This window comes from Mus caroli, unplaced genomic scaffold (assembly GCF_978045245.1).
Source record: "Mus caroli unplaced genomic scaffold, Mus_caroli_1 scaffold_18, whole genome shotgun sequence".
Taxonomy (NCBI): domain Eukaryota; kingdom Metazoa; phylum Chordata; class Mammalia; order Rodentia; family Muridae; genus Mus; species Mus caroli.
Window position 1 is genome coordinate 25,548,818 of NW_028227273.1, and position 25,768 is coordinate 25,574,585.

A 25,768-nucleotide genomic window follows, 5' to 3' on the forward strand; every position below is an offset into this window, starting at 1 on the left:
CTAGGGATCTCACTGGCCAGCTAGTCTAGCTAAAACCATGAGCTCAGTGAATGAGTTCGTTGAGTGACCTTGTCCCAAAAGATAGATAGATAGATAGATAGATGATAGATAGATAGATAGATAGATAATAGGGAGATGATAGATAGATAGATAGATAGATAGATAGATAGATAGATAGATGATAGATAGATAGGTAGATAGATAGATAGATAGATAGATAGATAGATAGATAGATAGATAGATAGATGATAGATAGAGATAGATAGATAGATAGATAGATAGATAGATAGATAGATAGATAGATAGATGATAGATAGATAGATAGATAGATAGATAGATAGATAGATAGATAGAAGAGATGAATGAGGAAGACATCCCAACAATCACATCTGCCCTCACACACACTCACTGATACACACACACACAGACACACACACTAACAGAGGTCAGGTTGGGGGGGTAGGATAAGCAGAAGTTATTTTTGAAATTCACTTGTACTTCTTGTCCTCTTTAGATTCTCTCAGCTTAAATAACCCCATGCCTGATTTTAACTAATTCATAAACCTAGAGCTATAATTCAAAGAAAAGGTCTACTAGGGCTTGGATAATTTCCTCTGGTGATTCTAGACCCTGGCTTCAAGAAACATTTGATAGACAGATATTGCCCACGGACAATAAACAGAAATATTGAGCATTTTTCACAGAAAGTGGTGACTGCTACCGAAAAAGTAGAGGCAGACAGTGAAGAGCAGAGGACCATGAGGTGGAGGAGACAAGAAAGGGGGAGAGAATAGGACCAGAGTTCTCCAGGTGGAGCCCAGAAGCTTTCCAACATTTAGTTATTAGAATGATAGGCCAGCAGGGGAAATCTAACCAGTAGCAGCCACTGGGGTCCCTTATGCTGGCCTCCCTCTACCCCTCCCTTATTTTCCTCTAAGGAGGAGTAGCTTATTTATCAATACATTTTGAAGATAACATGATGATAGAAGGCTCCATTCCCTCTTCTTTGCCTGTAGGGAGCTGGCTGCCAATATAAAGTCTGTCTTCTGCTCGGCCCGCGTATACGAAATGCTCCCAGAGACAATGTGAGAAGGCCTGCAATTTTCTGTGCTCCTGGCAATGGGTGAGTAATTCTGCCTCATTCTGAAGTTTAGTATCACACAGCCAATTTATCTACAGCTCTAGGCCGTGTTTTCTGATGCTAGGTTTACTGGTAATAACAGTAATAGTCTATCTATGTCTGTCTGATTAAATTGTCTAACAACTATGGGCAACAAGAACGGCCAAGCTCATTAGGTCCCCTCAAAACCCAATATTCTAAGGTATATTTCAGACACATATCATTTGCCAGAAAATGTTCTACTCCATAGAACGTGCAGCTGCACTATGTCTGGAGATTTTAGGAAAAGGAAAGAAATGTTGATCGTGTGTAAGCAGCATTTTTGATGGGAAAACTGAAATACCAGCATGAGCCTGGCAGTGGCAGAACTGGGGGTTGTCTCTTGACTCCCACCCAAGGAGGATTGTAGTTCTCAGCCAAACCTCACTTCATTCTGCCTCACTTATTCCTGAAGGAAACCAAAACAGAACACTCGACCATCTTCCAGAAGGCTTTCTTCCAATTCTGTGATCATTCTCGACATTCACACCTTGCCTCACGAGAAAAGCAGGCGCTTGCTCACCCGGTAACATCACCTTTAAATCTTTCCTTCCACGGATGATTTCATTGGATTATAGAAAGCTTTCCCTTCCCGATACCCAGGTAACTTAAAGGACGTCTAGTGTTGGTCTGTGATGGCCAGTCTCAAAGGTGCCCTTAGCAGCACTTCCTTAGTGGCTGTCTTGCTACTGAAAATGCTAGAAGTCCCAAGACCTTCTTCACTCTCTCAGTATTTTTACCTCCTTGGTGGCAACGAAGGCAAGGTCCTCCCCTCCCACTGCCAACCTCAAACTTAGCCCCAAGTGCACACTGCCTCTTCTTCCTGTTTTTTCAAAATAAAGGAAAGATTCGTGAGTTTTTTGAACGGGAGTGCCTTCCATAGGCTCATATATTTGTATGCTTACTCCTCAGTTGATGAACTATTTGTAAGGTGTGACCTTGCTGGAGTGTGCCCTTGTTGATGGTGTGTCACTGGTCGTGGGCTTGGAAGTTTCAGAAGCCCAGGCTCTCTGCCTGCAGATCAGGATGAAGCTCTTAGCTACTTCTCCATGGCTGCCTGTACACTGCCAAGGTCCCCCATTTAATGCTTTCCTGTATAAGAGTTGTCTTGGTCGCTGGGTGTGGTGTATGCCTTTAATCCCAGCACTACGGAGGCAAAGGCAGGTGGATTTCTGAGTTCGAGGCTAGCCTGGTCTACAAAGTGAGTTCCAGGACAGCCAGGGCTACACAGAGAAACCCTGTCTCAAAAAAAAACAAAAAACAACAACAAAACAAAAAGTTGCCTTGGTCATGGTGTCTCTTCACAGAAATAGGACTCTAACAAAGACAGTATCTGTGTTAAACCTTCCGTGACACAATGAAAATGTATTAACAGCAAATGCCTGTGTCACAAAGGAAGAAAAATCTCAGTGTTGAACTTAACATGCTGTATTTGTGTACTAGGGCCACCAAAACAGACTCCGCAGACCGGGTGAGAAACTGCAGGAAATTATTTTCTGCAGTCCAGGAAGTCTAAGATCAAGGAGGACTAGGGTTGGTTTCTGAGGAGGCATGTCTTCCTGGCTTGCTACTTTTTCACTGTGTGTTCACTTGGCTCACTCTCTGTGCATATAAACAGAGAGCTCTGTGATATCTCCTCTTCTAATCAGGAAACCAACTGTACCACTTACGACCCCACCCTATGACCTCAGTCATCCTTAACTACCTACCTAATGAACCTGTCCTCAATTAAGAGTCAAATTGGGGTTTAGGGCTTTAAAGTATGAATATAAGGTTAAGAGAATTCAAAATAATAAGTAATTGAACAGGAGTAACTAGCTAGCACTCTAAGGAGGAAAGAGCATTGTGGAAGGGATAAATGAGATAGAAAGCATTAAGAAATACTATCAGGAGCCGGGCGTGGTGGCGCACACCTTTGATCCCAGCACTCGGGAGGTAGAGGCAGTCGGATTTCTGAGTTCGAGGCCAGCCTGGTCTACAGAGTGAGCTCCAGGATAGCCAGGGCTATACAGAGCAACCCTGTCTCGAAAAAAGAAAAAGATAAATAAAAAATAAAAAAATATTTAAAAAAAAAAAAAGAAAGAAAGAAATACAATCAGTGAATGAAATGTTTGTTCCTAGGGAAACCGTCAACAAGACTGACTAAAGTTTGGCCTGACAAAGAAAAAAATTAGAGGATATGCAAATAGCTAAATTCAGAAATTAGAGTGGAGACCTTACTAAACATCTTCAGATTTATCTTTATTATTTTCACCTGTATGTGTGCACTCCGGAATGTGTGCATGTGTGCACATGCACCCATGTGTCTATGTGTGTCCATATGTGCATAAGCACAGGCACCACGAAGACCAGAGGCTTCAACTTCCCTGGAGCTGGGATTATAAGCAGGCATGTGCTCCCTGCCATGGGTGCTGGGAACTGAATTCCATCTTCTGCAAGAGCAGTAAGCACTCATGACGGCTAAGCCATCTCTCCAGACCCTTACTATCTTGCAGAAATAAAAATGATCATAAAAGGATACTATGAATGATAACAACTAACCCCAGAGATTACCAGATGGCGAAAGGTAAACGTAATAATCTTACTAACAGAAACCAAGACCACTCACCATCATCAGAACCCAGCACCCCCACTTCGCCCAGTCCAGGGCACCCCAACACACCGGAAAAGCTAGACACGGATTTAAAAGCATATCTCCTGATGATGATAGAGGACTTCAAGAAGGACTTTAATAACACACTTAAAGAAATGCAGGAGAACACTGCTAAAAAGGCAGAAGACAATAAAGAGGAAGCACAAAAATCCCTTAAAGAATTGCAGGAGAACACTGCTAAAGAGTTACAAATCCTTAAAGAAAAACATGATAACATAATCAAACAGGTAGAAGTCCTTACAGAAAAACAGGAAAACACATCCAAACAGATGATGGAAATGAACAAAACCATACTAGACCTAAAAAGAGAAGTAGACACAATAAAGAAAACCCAAAATGAGGCAACACTGGAGATAGAAACCCTAGGAAAGAAATCTGGAACCATAGATACGAGCATCAGCAACAGAATACAAGAGATGGAAGAGAGAATCTCAGGTGCAGAAGATTCCATAGAGAACATCGGCACAACAATCAAGGAAAATGTAAAATGCAAAAAGATCCTAACTCAAAACATCCAAGAAATACAGGACATAATGAGAAGACCAAACCTACGGATAATAGGAGTGGATGAGAATGAAGATTTTCAACTCAAAGGACCAGCAAACATCTTCAACAAAATTATAGAAGAAAACTTCCCAAATCTAAAGAAAGAGATGCCCATGAACATACAAGAAGCCTACAGAACTCCAAATAGACTGGACCAGAAAAGAAATACCTCCCGACACATAATAATCAGAGCAACAAATGCTCTAAATAAAGATAGAATACTAAAAGCAGTAAGAGAAAAAGGCCAAGTAACATATAAAGGCAAGCCTATCAGAATTACACCAGACTTTTCACCAGAGACTATGAAAGCCAGAAGATCCTGGACGGATGTTATACAGACACTAAAAGAACACAAATTCCAGCCCAGGCTACTATACCCAGCCAAACTCTCAATTAACATAGATGGAGAAACCAAAGTATTCCACGACAAAACCAAATTCACACATTATCTCTCCACGAATCCAGCCCTTCAAAGGATAATAACAGAAAAAAACCAATACAAGGACAGGAACCACGCCCTAGAAACAACAAGAAGGTAATCCCTCAACAAACCTAAAAGAAGACAGCCACAAGAACAAAATGCCAACTTTAACATCAAAAATAACAGGAAACAACAATTACTTTTCCTTAATATCTCTTAATATCAATGGACTCAACTCCCCGATAAAAAGACATAGACTAACAAACTGGCTACACAAACAAGACCCAACATTTTGCTGCTTACAGGAAACTCATCTCAGAGAAAAGGATAGACACTACCTCAGAATGAAAGGCTGGAAAACAATTTTCCAAGCAAATGGCATGAAGAAACAAGCTGGAGTAGCCATTCTAATATCTGATAAGATTGACTTCCAACCCAAAGTCATTAAAAAAGACAGGGAGGGACACTTCATACTCATCAAAGGTAAAATCCTCCAAGAGGAACTATCAATCCTGAATATCTATGCTCCAAATACAAAGGCAGCCACATTCATTAAAGAAACTTCAGTAAAGCTCAAAGCACACATTGCAACTCATACAATAATAGTGGGAGACTTCAACACACCACTTTCACCAATGGACAGATCATGGAAACAGAAACTAAACAGGGACACAGTGAAACTAAGAGAAATTATGAATCAAATGGATCTGGCAGATATCTACAGAACATTCTATCCTAAAACAAAAGGATATACCTTCTTCTCAGCACCTCATGGTACCTTCTCCAAAATTGACCACATAATTGGTCACAAAGCAGGCCTCAACAGATATAAAAATATTGAAATTGTCCCATGCATCCTATCAGATCACCATGGACTAAGGCTGATCTTCAATAACAAAATAAATAATAGAAAGCCAACCTTCACGTGGAAACTGAACAACACTCTTCTCAATGATACCTTGGTCAAGGAAGGAATAAAGAAAGAAATTAAGGACTTTTTAGAGTTCAATGAAAATGAAGCCACAACATACCCAAACTTATGGGACGCAATGAAAGCATTTTTAAGAGGAAAACTCATAGCTCTGAGTGCCTCCAAAAGGAAACTAGAGAGAGCACACATTAGCAGCTTGACAACACACCTAAAAGCACTAGAACAAAAGGAAGCAAATTCACCCAAGAGGAGTAGACGGCAGGAAATAATCAAACTCAGGGGTGAAATCAACCAAGTGGAAACAAGAAAAACTATTCAAAGAATCAACCAATCAAGGAGCTGGTTCTTTGAGAAAATCAACAAGATATATAAACCCTTAGCCAGACTCACTAGAGGGCACAGGGAAAGCATCCTAATTAACAAAATCAGAAATGAAAAAGGAGACATAACAACAGATCCTGAAGACATCCAAAGCACCATCAGATCCTTCTACCAAAGGCTATACTCAACAAAACTGGAGAACCTGGATGAAATGGAGAAGTTCCTAGACAGATACCAGGTACCAAAGTTGAATCAAGATCAGGTTAATGATCTAAACAGCCCTATATCCCCCCAAAGAAATAGAAGCAGTCATTAATAGTCTCCCAACTAAAAAAAGCCCAGGACCAGATGGGTTTAGTGCAGAGTTCTATCAGACCTTCAAAGAAGATCTAATCCCAGTTCTTCACAAACTATTCCACAAAATAGAAACAGAAGGTACTCTACCCAACTCATTCTATGAAGCCACAATTACTCTGATACCTAAACCACAAAAAGACCCAACAAAGATAGAAAACTTCAGACCAATATCCCTTATGAATATTGATGCAAAAATCCTCAATAAAGTTCTTGCTAACCGAATCCAAGAACACATCAAAACAATCATCCATCCTGACCAAGTAGGTTTCATCCCAGGGATGCAGGGATGGTTCAATATACGGAAATCCATCAACGTAATCCAGTATATAAACAAACTCAAAGACAAAAACCACATGGTCATCTCCTTAGATGCGGAAAAAGCATTTGACAAGATCCAACACCCATTCATGATAAAAGTCTTGGAAAGATCAGGAATTCAAGGCCCATACCTAAACATGATAAAAGCAATCTACAGCAAACCAGTAGCCAACATCAAAGTAAATGGTCAGAAGCTTGAAGCAATCCCTCTAAAATCAGGGACTAGACAAGGCTGTCCACTTTCTCCATACCTATTCAACATTGTACTTGAAGTCCTAGCCAGAGCAATTCGACAACAAAAGGAGATCAAAGGGATACAAATTGGAAAAGATGAAGTCAAAATATCACTTTTTGCAGATGATATGATAGTATATATAAGTGACCCTAAAAATTCCACCAGAGAACTCCTAAGCCTGATAAACAGCTTCGGTGAAGTAGCTGGATATAAAATTAACTCAAACAAATCAATGGCCTTTCTCTACACAAAGAATAAACAGGCTGAGAAAGAAATTAGGGAAACAACACCCTTCTCAATAGTCACAAATAATATAAAATATCTTGGCGTGACTCTAACTAAGGAAGTGAAAGATCTGTATAAAAAAAACTTCAAGTCTCTGAAGAAAGAAATTATAGAAGATCTCAGAAGATGGAAAGATCTCCCATGCTCATGGATTGGCAGGATCAACATTGTAAAAATGGCTATCTTGCCAAAAGCAATCTACAGATTCAATGCAATCCCCATCAAAATTCCAAATCAATTCTTCAACGAATTAGAAAGTGCAATCTGCAAATTCATCTGGAATAACAAAAAACCTAGGATAGCAAAAACTCTTCTCAAGGATAAAAGAACCTCTGGTGGAATCACCATGCCGGACCTAAAGCTCTACTACAGAGCAATTGTGATAAAAACTGCATGGTACTGGTATAGTGACAGACAAATAGACCAATGGAATAGAATTGAAGACCCAGAAATGAACCCACACACCTATGGTCACTTGATCTTCGACAAGGGAGCTAAAAACATCCAGTGGAAGAAAGACAGCATTTTCAACAAATGGTGCTGGCACAACTGGTTGTTAACATGTAGAAGAATGCGAATCGATCCATTCCTATCTCCTTGTACTAAGGTCAAGTCTAAGTGGATCAAGGAACTTCACATAAAACCAGAGACACTGAAACTTATAGAGGAGAAAGTGGGGAAAAGCCTTGAAGATATGGGCACAGGGGAAAAATTCCTGAATAGAACAGTAATGGCTTGTGCTGTAAGATCGAGAATTGACAAGTGGGACCTCATGAAACTACAAAGCTTCTGCAAGGCTAAAGACACCATCAATAAGACAAAAAAACCACCAACAGATTGGGAAAGGATCTTCACCTATCCTAAATCAGATAAGGGACTAATATCCAATATATATAAAGAACTCAAGAAGGTGGACTCCAGAAAGTCAAATAACCCCATTAAAAAATGGGGCTCAGAACTGAACAAAGAATTCTCACCTGAGGAATACCGAATGGCAGAGAAGAACCTGAAAAAATGTTCAACATCCTTAACCATCAGGGAAATGCAAATCAAAACAACCCTGAGATTCCACCTCACACCAGTCAGAATGGCTAAGATCAAAAATTCAGGTGACAGCAGATGCTGGCGAGGATGTGGAGAAAGAGGAACACTCCTCCATTGTTGGTGGGATTGCAAGCTTGTACAACCACTCTGGAAATCAGTCTGGCGGTTCCTCAGAAAATTGGACATAGTACTACCGGAGGATCCAGCAATACCTCTCCTGGGCATATATCCAGAAGATGTCCCAACCGGTAAAAAGGACACATGCTCCACTATGTTCATAGCAGCCCTATTTATAATAGCCAGAAGCTGGAAAGAACCCAGATGTCCCTCAACAGAGGAATGGATACAGAAATTATGGTACATTTACACAATGGAGTACTACTCAGCTATTAAAAAGAATGAATTTATGAAATTCCTAGCCAAATGGATGGACCTGGAGGGCATCATCTTGAGTGAAGTAACACAATCACAAAAGAACTCACACAATATGTATTCATTGATAAGTGGATATTAGCCCAAAACTTAGGATACCCAAGATATAAGATACAATTTGATAAACGCATGAAACTCAAAAAGAATGAAGACCAAAGTGTGGACACTGTGCACCTTCTTAGAATTGGGAACAAAACACCCATGGAAGGAGTTACAGAGACAAAGTTCGTAGCTGTGATGAAAGGATGGACCATTTAGAGACTGCTGTATCCAGGGATCTGTCCCATAATCAGCTTCTAAACGCTGACACCATTGCATACACTAGCAAGATTTTGCTGAAAGGACCCAAATATCGTCTCTTGTGAGACGATGCCGGGGCCTAGCAAACACAGGAGTGGATGTTCACAGTCATCTATTGGATGTATCACAGGGCTCCCAATGGAGAAGCTAGAGAAAGTACCCAAGGAGCTAAAGGGATCTGCAACCCTATTGTTGGAACAACATGATGTACTAACCAGAACCCTGGAGCTCTTGTCTCTAGCTGCATATGTATCGAAAGATGGCCTAGTCGACCATCAATGGAAAGAGAGGCCCATTGGACTTGCAAACTTTATATGCCCCAATATAGGGGAATGCCAGGGCCAAAAGAATGGGAATGGGTGGGTAGGGAAGTGGGGGGCACTATGGGGGACTTTTGGGATAGTATTTGAAATGTAATTGAGGAAAATATGTAATAAAAATATTAAAAAAAAAAAAAAGGATACTATGAAGGATCTACACCGTGATTATATACATCACAAGTTAAGTGGGATTTACCTAGGGATACAAAATGGTTCAGCATGCAAATCAGTACCCTATTCTACCTAATAGTGTCAAGGGGATGTTCATGACCATCTCCGCTGACACAGAAAAAGCATGCGACAAAATTCAATGTTTTCACGATTAAAAAAAAAAAAAACAACCTAAGAATGGAAGGAAATCTCTTTGGTATGGAAAGAGATTTACATGAAAAGCTAACAATATAATTTAATGGGACAAAAATTCACCCCCAAATCAGAAATAAAACATTATTTTTCCATTTCTTATGAACAATGTATTGGAGCTCTAGACAGAGAAATTAGGCTATAAAAATAAAAAGTCACATAAACTAACAATAAAATTAAATCTATCTGTATTTACAAATGGTATATTGAAAATTCACACACACACACACACACACACACACACCTCTACTATGTTAACTGGCAAAGTTATAGGCCATACAGTCAACAGGGAAAACATCAGTATTTTGTTGTTGTTGTTGTTGCTGTTTTCTCGGTGTAACATCAGTTGTATTTTTATACACCAGTAATAAACATTCTTAAAAAAATTAAGTGGAAAATTCATGTGCAGTAATATCCAAAATAACAAAAATTTTAAAAATAAACCAAAGACATCTAAAGCTATGGAACTGCACTGAAGGAATTTAGAGATTTTAATAGATTGCTCCAGATTAAGAGACCTAACAATGTTAGTGTAGCTCTTCAAGATTATCTACCAATTCCGTGCAGCAACATGAAAGATCCAAAGGCCTTTTACGAACAAACCAAAGAGCCCATCCATAATGTGATACAGAAATTTAAGTGGCCCCACAGAGCCCAAACAGTGGGGTTTTTTTAGAGTTAGAGTAACACTTCCCAATCTCAGAAGGTATCACACTACACACAGCTCATTTCCGACATGCGGATACACAGATCAACCGAGTAGGATTAAGAGCCCAGAAGCAAATCTGTTCACCTGTGGCCAGCTGACTTGACAAGTGTGTCAGGACCATGCAGAGGGGAAAAATATTCTTTTCAAACCATGATGGAAGCAGATGCCTACATAGGAGGTAGTGTGGACTCCTCCCTCACATCACACAAAAACTAACTTAAAAGGACCAACAATCGAACAACAAGAACCAAAATAATGTAAGTCTTGGAGACCAAAGCAAGAGTACATCTGCCTGATAGAAGATTGGTAAAGGATTCTAAGTTTATGACACCTAATGCATAAGCAACAACAACAAAAAAAAAAAACAAAAAACAAAAACAAAACAAAACAGCACCAGATTTTTAAATCTCTGTGTAAGGGGCATTATCATGAGAACCAGTGACACGAATGGAGACATGGCAAGTGCTCACTTACACTTCCTCCTCCTGTATAGCACCAGGCTCAGTTCCCAGCACCCACTCGGCAATTCACAACACCTTGAAGTCTAGTTGCTGGGGATACAAGACCCTCTTATGATCTCTGTAGGAACAGGCACACAAGTGATGTACACACAGACACACCGGCAAACTACTCAATCAAATACATGAAAGGCAGGATGGTCTCCTTCCTAGGCAGAATCTAGTAAATAATATGTTTTCTTTTCTTAATGGAAAATAACAAGTGCCAGAGAGAATGTAAATAAAAGGTTTTATATTGATTTCGAGAATATGGGAAATAGTTTGGTGATTCAAGAAGTCACATATAAACTTTTCATTAAGCTAAGCAATTGCACCCCTTCCCCGCCCCCCAACAGTTGAAATAGGTACTAAAACAAGTATATATACATATTGTTCATGGCAGTAGTATTCACAAATAGTATCCAAAGGACTGAGACAGAGCTCCTGGGGATCTGATCTCCTCTTCTGGCCTCCACAGGTGCCTGTACTGACAGTCACATTCCCCAACACAGATACACACACACACACACACACACACACACACACACAGGTAACTAAAAATTAAAAACATAAAAGAAGCCTATAAAAGCTGTATCAGATATTGAACATAATGCTATATATAGTCAAGCCTATAATTTACCAGCACTACTTGAGACAAGGGTGAGTAGCGTTAAAAGCTGAACTGATTTAAATACTATATGTTAAAATGATGACCACTATTTACTGAGTAAGTATCACTTGCTAGGCACTGTTCTAAGGTTTTCAATTAAAAACCTTAATTATAGCATCATTTATTAGTCAATTTTAATGGAATACTTATCTGTCAAAATAGGAAAGTACTCTTCATAATGGCTGCGGTATAACTGAAAGGTATGCCTGTTTAATATTGTATAACAAAATGTTGGGGGGTAATTCAAATGGCCATTATCAAGGAACCAGACACAGAAATACAGTCTATTCGTAGTGAAGTATTATATATCGGTGAAAAGAGCTGACAAAACAGGCCATGGCTTGGAATGCTAGAAACACAATCACAAATTAGTGAAGCTAGTTGAAAACCTTAAAACACTGCGCGTATGATGTAATGATAAACTATATTGTAGAAGCAGATGCAGGGCTGAGTCCCACAGTTAATGGCGCACAACCAGTTTTAACTCCAGCTCTAGAGGGTCCCATGTCCTCTGCCTCCACAGGCACCCGCACTCACACACACATCCACATTCTACATTCTAGATCTTAGTATCAGTCATAGATTCCTGAGTGTTTGCTTTCTTTATTATGCTTTATTACTTTAGAACATACGCATTTATTGAGCATCTATTTTATAATCTGTCACATGGTTTTAAAACAATTTCTTACAACAAATGATATTGCAAAAGACTGCACGTGGACACTACTGCCCTCAATGTGAGGAGCGCATGTGCCCAGACTTCCATGGGTTTCAAAGCCTTTTACTCCATACTGACTGTCAAGTGCAAGTGACATTTTGATCTCTCTCTCCAAGTCCCACAAACTATATGGTGACTCATTTTTCTTTTTTGAAAAACAAACAAAAAAAAAAACTAAACTAAAAAAAAATAACACTATTCTTTCCCACAGCAAAGAAAATAATCTTAACCTTTAAAACTACAGACAAGAACTTGATGTCCTCCAGACTAAGCCTGAGACTGAAAGGTGTCTGTTTAAGCCTTGCCCCACCCCTCCTAGGTCCCAAGAGCCCCTTCTTTGATGTGTACGGTATTTACTTTTCCACACCACTCAGAGAATTTTAATGACTAACATTAAAGTACATCGAGGTGGTAACTGCGCTTTTGTAACTATCTTATCCCAATGTATGACCTGTAGATTCAACAGAACATCCATTTTATTAAGTTAGATTCCCTAGTAAAATAGCCAAGAAATAAATTGGAATTTTAATTTTCCACATCCATGGAAATGACAAAAACGACTAAAAACTGTTCTCTCTCAAAAGGCAAATATATACTCTTTGGGGGTTGGAGAAATGGCTCAGTGGTTAAGAGCTCTGGTTGCTCTAGCACATCGTGAATAGACATACATCCAGGCAAAGAACTCATACACAGGAAATTTTAAAAGAAAATGTAAATGATCTTTAAAGCAAATTATAACCGTTATCACGGTTACTCATGTTTCCTCGTGTTTCTTAGTCCTCCTGCAACTCTCTGTTCACTCTTTTACCTTGGATATTTATAACTCATGTGATAGTCCACAGGGTCAGTTTTTTTTTTTTTTTAAGTAAATTTACTGCTAGACAATATCATACTTGAATGCTTCCATTTGGATACAATCAAAGTACTGAAAACTCAATAACCTGAGATGAATTTACACTTCGAACAGTAGAAAGGAGAGGTAGATATGGAAAGATCCCCCTCCAGATGATGAATGCTGCCCGAGCTCATATCGGTGAAGGGAACCTGTGCCATTCGGTCAAATGCAACCGCCCTTGCAAGACGTGGCTTGTCAGCGCTACTACTCATCGAAATGTAAACTCATCTCTGAAGACCCGGCAGGCAGAAGTACTCTCCCCACCCCAACCCCACCCACGGACTTTGCAGCATCAGTCCATTTGTACACTCGGATCTCTAAGGAAAACAGCATCATCGACGTGAATGACAAGTACGCCCGATGCTTGCTACAGCGGGAGCCGGGGAGCGGGCGGTCAGATGCTCCGCCGGGGCTGTCCACTCCGCGGGCACTGAAAACTTCAGGGAAGGTCTCTCTTGGAGCCAACGCGGACTTGACAAAACAGTTGACAATTAGAGCAAAGCACGTACGGCAGAATCATTAGAACTCACAGAAGCCCCAGCCCTAGCGGCGACACCGCGGCGTGGCGATGCCCCCATGGCTTCGGAAATACCCGCTATTCCTTTAAAAAGTCCCCCCGCAGGCCGGAAGTGACCGCACGGCGCTCCTCGGTGCAGCGCGGCCTCGAGCCTCGCGCACGTCCGCGGTCCCGTGGGTTTCCTGCTCTTGCTGCAGTTCTCCGCCGCCAGTCCTCTCCGCGCGGGCAGTTCGGTCACTAAATCTCAGAGACCCGGCGCCTCCCCCACGCTCCAGCCTACGCCAGGCTGCTTCCGGGTTCGGCCTGCGCTCCCGGCCCGCTCTAGTGACGCACTTCCGGCGGTGACCAGGCTCGGCTCCGCCCCCAGCTGACACGCGGGCAGATCGGGTGCCTAGCGGTGCACTGTACTGGTAGCACCGCGAGCTCCTACACCGGGGACCGACTGCTCCGCCACGGATCGGTTTCTGGGGTTCCTTACCGTCCTGGGCGGAAATGGATAGAATCCGCCAGACCACACGACCCGGGGCCTAACTCTCCAGCCCTGTGACCGCGGCCGTCCGTGTCCCAGCTCTCCTTGGCTTTGCCCAGGGCCCCTGTCCCTTGGCACTGGGACCTTCAGAAGTTGAAAGGGTTTGCCAGAGGCATCTCAACCACCCTTTCAAAGCCAGTCTAAGAAAGGGCCACATGGTGACACCCACCCTCTTGGACTGAATATCTCAGGTCTTCCTAGGGTTTCCTCCCGGAATTACTTAGTTATACACATTCTGTTTCATCCTCTTCTCACAGGTTGTGTCTTTTGGATCGAGAAGTTCAGGCAGAAAGCGTTCGCTTTTATTTTTTCTTTGTATTTCTCACGATGCTGTATGACTTGACATCATAATCTGGTGTCTGGTTAAGTATAAAGAAACTGTTCTTCTCACCCCTCCACGGGGCTGTTTGGATTGTTTATTTTGTAATAATGTATTATACCGTTTAGAAAGCACAGGAAACACAGCTTGGGCGAGTTCGGTGTTTCCTGCTGAAAATTGTGAGTATAACGTTCCATGACGAAAAAAAAAAAAAAAAAAAAGAGCTAATGAGTGCAGCACCCCATCTGAGCTGTGCCCACTTGCCTTGTTCCCTTAAACTAAGTGGAAAAGAATTAGCACACTGTCCTTGGCCTAGTCACTTTACAAATGAAGCTGCAGCTTTCATTAAAGGCATCACGTAATCATTAAAATTTGGTTTAAAACTCGGACTCTTTTTTTTTCCCCCCTGGGTCAGAGAAGGTAAGAAAGAGGAGAGTTTGCAGCTTAAGTAAAGATTTTCTTGAAAGCCTCTAGGTAAGATCTGTGGCCATCTTGAATGTTCATGAGTTTATCTTTGTATGGCCAAAGTGAGGTGCCTTCAATGCCGACCTAGAAATCTTCATCTCAGTTTAAAAGCTGTCTCCCTCATTGGCTGCTTACTTACCTGAGAACTATGGTAAGGAAAAAGCTAAACATTTTTGCAAAATGTAGCTTAAGGATAGGTTATAGAGATTGCTAGTTAGCTTGAGAGAAGTTTTAGAGTGAATCTGAGCTCTCCTCCATGAAGTTGCATGTACATTGGCAACACATACATTCATTTTGCTGGCAATTTTAAGGCTTTGTGGTTTATTAGCCCTCAGAAATGTAACCATAGCAGCAGATTGTGACACTACAGAATCTACTTTTGCTTCTTGCCAGCACCAGCATTGGCTTTTGCAGTCCCCCCAATCCTATTCTGGTTTTGTGCTCCTTTCACTGTTTTCTGGCAGTTTTTCTCTGCTCATAAAGATCTTTAAAAAAAAAAAAAAGTTTGTTTAAACTCATTCTTTGTATACTCCAAAAAAATTTACAACTCTTGTTGAAGCCCTTTATCTTTGCACCACTTCCTGTGTTTCTCTGCAATCCATGTACATTCTTCTGAGGGCTAAGTCAGTTTCTCACCACTTTTACAAACCAAGAATGGATTCCCCTTGGCCTGGAAGCCATCTCAATAAAATTTTATCATGAAATGATCACCTCTGTCTCCCAGCTTTCTGGAACATTGTCTACCTCCGTGAATACTTGGCTCCAGGCTAAATCTACCCCCAGTAGAGAGATTGGATGTTTGCTTTTTACTTTGAACAGGGAGCAAATTTGTGGGTACTGAAATTGCCAGGTGCATTTAGGATGGCCTCTGCGTAGCTAGTGGTGTCAAGTTCTTTTACTGAAAAACTAATTCCATTGAGAGTATGTATATAATGGATTCCGTCACCTTAGCCTTTGGGTGAGTCACCTCAGCAGATGTCCAGTTACACATATAGCATCCAAGTATAATGCTTATTCAATAAAAAGAGAACTTAAACCTCTCTCAGGAGGCTGATTGGAAAGATACTTGTATTTGTATTTTTCCAGCAATAGTTGAAGTCACACTTAGAGATCTATTGTACAATATAAGATTGAATCAGAACATTAGATTTCTCTCTAGTTCTCTGAGCCTGCCCTCATGGTTTCTCAAAGACTCTTTAAATGTTTGCCTTACTGAACTTGGATTCTATCACCTGCCCCTCCTCATAGTCTATAAAGTTGAACACTCCCTTTATGCTTTCCAAATCAGTAGTGAGTCTTGGAAAGAGAATACAAAAGTCTCCAGAGCATGGCAAAGCCCACATTGTTATTTGATGTCCAACTGTAGTTGGACAAGTGTATGGCACAGACTGAGAGGCACCAGGGGAGGAGCTATGGGAAAGGCAATGCTGCCTGGAGTTCATGACTAGGAAGAAGGAGAAACGCTTCAGTGCATTTTGCTTCAGTTGGGAGAGTGTTGGAAGTGTAAAGGTGTGCCTGTTCCAGCTGTTGGAGTCAGGGTAGCGTCCTAGGACAGTTTATCCAACGGATCAGCAGGAATAAAGTGAGGGGGGAAATTATTGGTCCAGAGGAATGAAAATGTTCGTGTTCAGGGAACTGCAAATAGGTATCACAGTGGGAGCTGGGATGATAGGTGCCACTGCCAAGCACACATGGGCAGCCAGTCCCAGATCTGCCTAACTGCAGTGCTGCCTGGGCCTCTCTCCTTTCACCACGTCCACACTCTTTGGTCAAAGTATGTAAAACTACTGAGGTGTGCTAGGCATCCATGCATCCTCCTGTGCACATAATGACTGAGATGAAGTAAGCTTAACAAGAATGTCTATACTGACTTGCATGTGTGTTTTCTCCTGATAACTATGACTTCCTCAAGCAAAATACAAATTACTGTCCCAATACATCCTTAAAAGGCGTATCTATCAGTGTTCTGGTCTAGGAGTTAAAAGGATCTTTTACATTTTATTTTGACCTTTGGCCATGGAGGAGTGATGCTTGCTTGCTTCTTCCTGTTTTCTTATAGAACCCAGGATAACAAGTCCAGGGATGGTAGCACTTACCACGGGCTAGACTCTCTCCCCTTGATCACTAATTGAGAAAATGCCTTACAGCTAGATCTCATGGAGGCATTTCCTTAACTGAGACTCCTTCTTCTCTGATCTGTCAAGTACAACAAGTTCCTGTAATTGACCTCAATAGATTCATTGGTTCCACCAAGCCAACTCAGTTGGGGTCATATCTTTGGTTTGCTGATGTCCTCTCTTGGGTTGTTAGGTATTAATTCTGTTCGTCTCTCCAAAAATCATGCAACAAACAAGATGAATGATTTCCAGATGAACTTGCTTCATCCCTCTTTAATAATGAAACTCAGGGTCCTTCTCTATGTTTTCCATTTTGAAGAGCAAGGAAAGCTAACAACAGTCAAGGAAATCTACCTCCCAGCATCCTGTCCATCCTTTTCTTACTGAAAGGCATCCTTAGAAAGTTCTGTAAAGCCTGTTGTGCTGTATAGTTTATACCAACTTGAAACAAGCTAAAGGCATCGATTGGTGAATACAGATGCCAAAAGTCAATAGCTTGGCAGAAGAGACATAGGCGGGGTTTAGGGTTCCCGGGCTCTGGGTTGCAGGAGAACCACAAGGAGAAGAAGGTGAAAGAGGAAGGAGAAGCTGCCATGGGTTTGGCGAGCCATGAAAACATGACCAAGAGGGCTGGTCAATTGGAGTTAAGAGCAGTCCAGATGAAACATAATAGCTTGGGGTTATTGATAGAAAAGTAGATTCTAATACCATAGAGGGTAGTATTTGCCCAGTTCTTGTGCTGTTGAAGGTTTATTGTAAATAATAAACATTGTGTGTCTTTTGTCTGGGAACTGAATGATCAAGGCAGGGTAGAAATCCCAGATTGGGATTAAAAGTTTCTACAACATATTGGAGTTTCAAGATTCCTTGCACAGTGTCCTTAAGAAGTAGTATATGAAGCTGTGAAGGTGAAACCAGAGCTACAATGGAGACCTCAAGAAGTCTGAGATACCAAGAATGGAGACCGTAGGGAAGCTGCGAGCATTAAGCATAACCAGCCTGGTAGAAAGTCCACATGGACTGCAAGCACTAATCCTGTAGGGATGGAACTGTTCAAGCCCACTCAAGCCAACAGCATGACGTAATGTGGCCCAAAATGTGGACTATGGGTTACAAGACTCAGTGTCTATCCTGCTGGTTTGGCCTTGGCCCCACTGCTTCCCCCACCCCACCCCCCGCTGTCAGCCTTCTTTCTGTCCATTTGGAAAGAAATACTTATTCTGCCCCGCTTTATTCTGAAAGTTTGTAACTCAGCCTGGGTTTTACAGGGCCTTGAGCCTCAGAGGGTACATAGAAGTTGGATTTTGAATAGTGTTGTGACCGTTACGATTATGGAAACCCTTCAAGATGGGCTACATATAAAATTATATCTTGAATTATGAGATGTATGAGCCTTTGGGGGTCAGGCATAGAATATTATGACTAAGATACAGAATGCCCCCCAAATGCATACTTATAGAAAGTGTGTCATCAGGGGCTGTGTGTTGTCCTAGATTGATCTCTCTCCCACGCTCTCCTGTTCTCTCCCCTGGTGCCAAGAAGTACAAATATAACATTTGCTACCATATAATGACCCAGCTGCATGAGGCCAAGACTATGGACTGAAATCTCTGCAGAGATACAAAATTAATCTTTCTTGTAGTAACTTGTTCTATCAGATATCTTGTTCCACTGATAAAAGTTGGGTGAACACAGGGTCACACTTCCTGTGTTGGTTCCTCTGTGTCTGTGGCTACACTGTGGAGTGGCACCACGTCTGCGGTCTAACTACATACGTCCTTTCTTAATTCCAGTCAACTGGTCACATTGATTACAGCTACTTTTTTTTTAATCCCAAAATAGTAAAATTAGATTTTCCCAAACATATTTGGAAATCTACATTTGGACTCTGCTGATGGGGATATTGTTAAGACTCAAATTGATTCTACACTTTGATACTGCAGAAGTATTCTTCATGATGTCATATCACCATCTTCATGATGTCATATCATCTGTTGCTTATCACTGTCTCACTGGACACTTGCACCATGCCAACTCTTTGTTCAGAGATATAAGTATCCATACATAATATAAAGAAAGAAGCATTTTCAACTGTTTAAAAATTAGAAAAGTTAATGATATTTTCCATCTTTAAGATCTTATTGAAAATGAAAATATTCATTTAAAGTTATGAAAAATGCATTCACTGACCTTGAAAGTTTGGCAAGCCCCAAAAGAGCAAGACAATTAAAGAAGACAAGCAGAAACTTCAGGAAAATATATGAAGCCTGACTAACAGGCACGATCAAGATAAACTGTGTCTGTATGAGTTACTTGCTGGCCTTATTATTTCTGAGTTCTGAGAAAAATGTAACAAGGAGTGACTTGTGTAAGGTCATCCATGGCCTGTAAAACCCAGCTAGCTCATTGATTATTTGATAACTGATGGTTGTACAGAGAATGACAATAAGCAGAGAAAACAGGAGAAGGGATACTAATTAGATAGGAGCCCATGGTTAGTTCACAGTGTCCCTAGAATTCATCCCTCAAGACAGGACATGGCAATATCTGCAGATTCAATGAGTTAACATGTGCTCGTACCAGATAAAGCGAGCCCCGAATCTGATTCTGATTAAATCCCTTACTAGAAAAGGAAAGAACAGAGGATCATAGGAGAGGAAAGCCTTATAATAAAAGGGGAAACTGAGCGATAGAGCTTCAAGCCTCGGAGCCAAATACTGTCAGTAGGTGCCAGAAATATCGATGAGCATCGTGGGACTTGTGCCCTACTTATCCCCAGAACCAGCCTCCAGGATAGTGGAATGTTACACTTCTCTTTTATTTCCATGAATTTTCACGTTGTTGCTGCCATCCTAGGAAACTAGGACATTGTTCAAAAACTGAAATATTTAGATGAGTATTTAATTTTAGAAAGTCAAATGATGCCATAAAGAATGTCAAACAGGGTTGGTGAGATGGCTCAGCAGTTAAGAGCACTGACTGCTCTTCTGGAGGTCATGAGTTCAAATCCCAGCAACCACATGGCGGCTCCCAACTATCCATAATGAGAAACAAATGGAAAAAAAAACCCTATGGGCCGTAGCCAGCTGGGTGGGGAGTGAACAGGGTCAGAGCAAGAAGAAGAAAGGTTAGGGGGAAAAACCAAAGGGGGGAAAATGTTTTAAAGAATGTCCAACAATTTTGATAGTGTCAGCCACAATTTCTAAATTAGATACTATGCTCAGTGTTTATATTTGCCAAATCATCAGGCTATATAACAAGTCATATATCCAAATATAAATTTTACTAAAAATATGTAGTTGCCTTCCAAAGGAGCCTGAAAATGCTAACACTGGAATTCAAGTAATCATACATCTTGAGCAGCTTCATTCATTCCGAAAAGAGCTCCGTAATGAAAGAACCCGGTATAATAAAAGGCACAACATTAAAAAGTCACAAGACAACTGTAACAAGGATTGAGGATGGCAGGAGCCTCAGAAAAGAGGTGAGCTGCAGTTACCAAGCTGTACTCTAGGAGTCAAGGCTTCAGCACTTTGGCACAGACCATACAGGTCTCTCTCTGGGCACCAGGCTCCCTCTGCTTCAGTCTCTCTCTGGACAACAGGCTTCCTCTGCTTCGACACACAATGCATATAACTTAGGTATATAGAAGTCAAATTTTGCTTTCAAATAGATCATTCTTTACTTTATATGCAATTCTGTACTCATTTAATATAAGTACACAATTCAAGACTTTTCTTAAATATGATGACTTAATGCTCAAAATGAACACTGTTTATATCCAAAACACACAGCTGAGGAAATTTGATTACCAGATATTGAGGAACTCATCTATTGTTGAATTAAGCTTAAAGTCAGTTTTATCATCCCTGGGTGTATAATCTTGTTACTTTAAATATTTCGTTTCAAAATTCCATTTTAAGTAGTCTAATGTGGATCACTGTTGAATATTAAAATACATATACTCACAAGAAATTACTATAAAATTTTATTAGTGTACCCAGAACTCAATAAATTGCTTTTAAAGAACTAGTGGGCCACCCAGATCTTGGTAGCCAGGATTGTTCTCTAAAAAAAGTAATCAAGATCCCTTCTAGAGTCAGATTGTTATGAGGATGGAGCCCAAAACACACAAGCTAATCCCAGAACTAAAAAGAAAAGAAGTATAACAGGGGGTGGGAGGGATGGCTCGGAGTACTATTCTGAGACAGCTACAAGTTGATTGACAGGACAAGTGTGGTGCTGGGTCATAGGTCACAGAAGAAAATAAACATCTGTAGGTCCAGATCCCACACCAATAAATGACCGATAATTAAAGAGGAAAAGTGACATCTGTCCTAAAGAATTTTAAACTGTTTTAAACCGTTTATACAGATTCTCCATGAAGGAGGGATCAGAGTTCATGAGTATGGGTGGGGTATAGTCACTTGCTTCCAAATGTATACAATGTATACAAAGGTGGTCCAAAACCTACCCACCTTGAAGAAATCTGGCCAGCATCATAGGTGGTGGTCAGGCATGCTGATTACACATGCCTTCCATAAAGTGTGATGGCCACAGCATTTCATATAAACAGAACTTCTCTCTGCAAACCTACAGCCTCAGTTCAACTGTGGGGAAACTATCAGACAAACCAAAATTATGGAAAATTGCATAAAATAGAGAACATTGTGACACATGAGAGGCAAGAAACGAGCAACTTCCTGTGGTTGCCTAGTTTACATCTTGAGATTCCAAGTGAAAGTAGGTTGTCCACTGAGTTAAGAATAGGCAAAAGTCAAGGTGTCTAGCAAAAATTTGTGAACAAAAGACCCAGGAATGACCAAACTTTGCAGACAAGACTTGAAAGTGACAGAGGGATGCCTGAGATGAGCTGATAGTAACACACATGGAGAAGAAAAGATGAAGGCAAAAAGGAGCCTGCATAGCAGCCCTGGGTCTCAGTGCATCAGAGATAGTGTTCAGAGAATCCACAAAAGGCTGTTACCTCAGAAGGGCCACATTCACCCCGGAGTCAAGGCTGTGCTGCCCACCCCACACACACACACACACACACACGAAAGTTCTAAGGCTTAAAAAAAATCAAACTGCCTCCTGGCAGTGGTGACACATGCCTTTAGTTCCAGCACATGGGAGGCAGAGGCAGGCAGATTTCTGAGTTCAAAGCCAGCCTGGTCTACAAAGTGAGTTCCAGGATAGCCAGAGCTACACAGAAAAACCTTGTCTCGAAAAACAAAACAAAACAAAACAAAACAAAACAAAACACTGCTTTTAAGTAAAGTACCCATATCCCAAAGTTTAATATTGTTTAAGAGATATGAAACGATATTGTCCAATAAAGTACAATTTACAATGTCCTAATTCAAACCAAGGAAATAAACAGTTTTTAAAAAATTACCAGGTATAAAGAACCATGGGACTTCACCGGGGACAAAATAAAGTGTTATATAATCCTGGCCTTTTAGAACGCTCTTATCCTTATAATGTATCCAGACTCTAGTACTTTGTTATAACAACTAATAATGGACTATTCAGGTTACATAGACTTTATGCTCACAGCCCTTCCAACTGACTTGAAATGAACAGTCCCTGAACCCACAGGGACACACCTACTCCAACAGGGCCACACCTTCTAATAGTGCCACTTCCTCGGACAGTATGTATGTTGGCAAAGTCTTTTTCTGTATCTAATAAAATCATCATGTGGTTTTTGCCTTTCAGTCTGTTTATGTGGTGGGTTTTATCAATTATGTATATTGAACCATCTCTGGTTTTCTGGGATGGGCAAACTTGATCAAGGTGAATGATCTTTTCTATATTTTCTTGGATTCGCTTTATAAGTATTGTAATTTTTTGCATCTAGGCTTACAATATTGTTATGTAATTTTTAGTGTGTGTGTGTGTGTTTAAGGTATCAGGGATATAGGTGCCCTAGTAAAAAGAATTGGGTAATGTTCTTTTAGATTCTATTTAGTGGAATAATTTAAAGAGTATTGGTGTTAATTCTTCTGTGAAAGTCTGGTAGAATTCTGTGCTAAATACATCTGTCTCAAGGAAGGAATAAAGAAAGAAATTAAAGACTTTTTAGAGTTTAATGAAAATGAAGCCAGAACATACCCAAACTTATGGGACACAATGAAAGCATTTCTAAGAGGAAAACTCATAGCTCTGAGTGCCTCTAAAAAGAAACTAGAGAGAGCACACACTACCAGCTTGACAACACACCAGCTCTAGAACAAAAGGAAGCAAATTCACCCAAGAGGAGCAGAAGGTAGGAAATAATTAAACTCAGGTGCAAAATCAACCAAGTGGAAACAAGAACTATTCAAAGAATCAACCAAACGAGGAACTGGTTCTTTGAGAAAATCAACAAGATAGATAAACTCTTAGCCAGACTCAGAAGAGGGCACAGGGACAATATCCTAATTAACAAAATCAGAAATGAAAAGGGGGACATAACAACAGATCCTGAAGAAATCCAAAACACCATCAGATCCTTCTACAAAAGGCTATACTCAACAAAACTGGAAAACCTGGATGAGATGGACAAATTTCTAGACAGACACCAAAGTTAAATCAGGATCAGATTAATGACCTAAACAGTCCTATATCTACTAAAGAAATAGAAGCAGTCATTAATAGTCTCCCCCCCCCCCAAAAAAAAAAAAAGCCCAGGTCCAGGTGGGTTTAGTGCAGAGGTCTATCAGACTTTCAAAGAAGATCTAATTCCAGTTCTTCTCAAACTATTCCACAAAGTAGAAACAGAAGGTACTCTACCCAATTCATTCTATGAAGCCACAATTACTCTGATACCTAAACCACAGAAAGACCCAACAAAGATAGAGAACTTAGAACCAATTTCCCTTATGAATATCGATGCAAAAATCCTCAATAAAATTCTCGTTAACCGAATGCAAGAACACATCAAAACAATCATCCATCCTGACCAAGTAGGTTTCATTCCAGGGATGCAGGGATGGTTTAATATACAGAAATCCATCAATGTAATCTACTATATAAACAAACTCAAAGACAAAAACCACATGATCATCTCATTAGATGTGGAGAAAGCATTTGACAAAATCCAACACCCATTCATGATTAAAGTCTTGGAAGGATCAGGAATTCCAGGCCCATACCTAAACATGATAAAAGCAATCTACAGCAAACCAGTAGCCAACATCAAAGTAAATGGTGAGAAGCTGGAAGCAATCCCACTAAAATCAGGGACTAGACAAGGCTGCCCACTTTCTCCCTACCTATTCAACATAGTACTTGAAGTCCTAGCCAGAGCAATTCGACAACAAAAGGAGATCAAGGGGATACAAATTGGAAAGGAAGAAGTCAAAATATCGCTTTTTGCAGATGATATGATAGTATATATAAGTGGCCCCAAAAATTCCACCAGAGAACTCCTAAACCTGATAAACAGCTTCAGTGCAGTAGCTGGATATAAAATTAACTCCAATAAATCAATGGCCTTTCTCTACACAAAGGATAAATGGGCTGAGAAAGAAATTAGAGAAACAACACCCTTCACAATAGTCACAAATAATATAAAATACCTTGGTGTGACTCTAACTAAGGAAGTGAAAGATCTGTATGACAAGAACTTCAAGTCTCTGAAGAAAGAAATCAAAGAAGAAGATCTCAGAAGATGGAAAGATCTCCCATGCTCATGGATTGGAAGGATCAATATAGTAAAAATGGCTATCCTGTCAAAAGCAATCTACAGATTCAATGCAATCCCCATCAAAATTCCAACTCAATTCTTCAAGGATAGAAAGGGCAATTTGCAAATTCATTTGGAATAACAAAAAACCTAGGCTAGCAAAAACTCTTCTCAATGATAAAAGAACCTTTGGTGGAATCAGCATGCCTAACCTAAAGCTGTGCTACAGAGCAATTGTGATAAAAACTGCATGGTACTGGTATATCGACAGACAAGTAGACCAATGGAATGGAATTGAAGACCCAGAAATGAACCCACACACCTAGGTCACTTGATCTTTGACACGGGAGCTAAAACCATCCAGTGGAAAAAGGACAGCATTTTCAACAAATGGTGCTGGCACAACTGGAGGTTATCATGTAGAAGAATGTGAATTGATCCATTCCTATCTCCTTGCACTAAGGTCAAATCTAAGTGGATCAAGGAACTCCACATAAAACCAGAGACACTGAAACTTATAGAGGAGAAAGTGTGGAAAAGCTTGAAAGATATGGCCACAGGGGGAAAATTCCTGAATAGAACAGCAATGACTTGTACTGTAAGATCAAGAATCGACAAATGGAACCTCATAAAATTGCAAAGCTTCTGTAAGTCAAAAGACACCGTCAATAAGACAAAAAGGCCACCAACAGATTGGGAAAGGATCTTTACCTATCCTAAATCAGATAGGAGACTAATATCCAATATATATAAAGAAATCAAGAAGGTGGTCTCCAGAAAATCAGATAACCCCATTAAAAAATGGGGCTCAGAGCTAAACAAAGAATTCTCACCTGAGGAATACTGAATGGCTGAGAAGCACCTGAAAAAATGTTCAGCATCCTTAATCATCAAGGAAATGCAAATCAAAACAACACTGAGATTCCACCTCACACCAGTCAGAATAGCTAAGATCAAAAATTCAGGTGACAACAG

General features: G+C 40.5%; 1 long non-coding RNA gene across 1 annotated transcript in view; it reads left to right on the forward strand.

Moving 5' to 3' along the window:
- The window catches only part of LOC110312174 (uncharacterized), an 88,614-nt gene that overhangs the window by 13,651 nt on the left and 49,195 nt on the right, over positions 1–25,768 (forward strand). Inside the window, exon 2 of the long non-coding RNA XR_015045912.1 lies at positions 1,017–1,123. This is a non-coding gene — a long non-coding RNA (uncharacterized LOC110312174). The remainder of the gene's footprint in view (positions 1–1,016; positions 1,124–25,768) is intronic.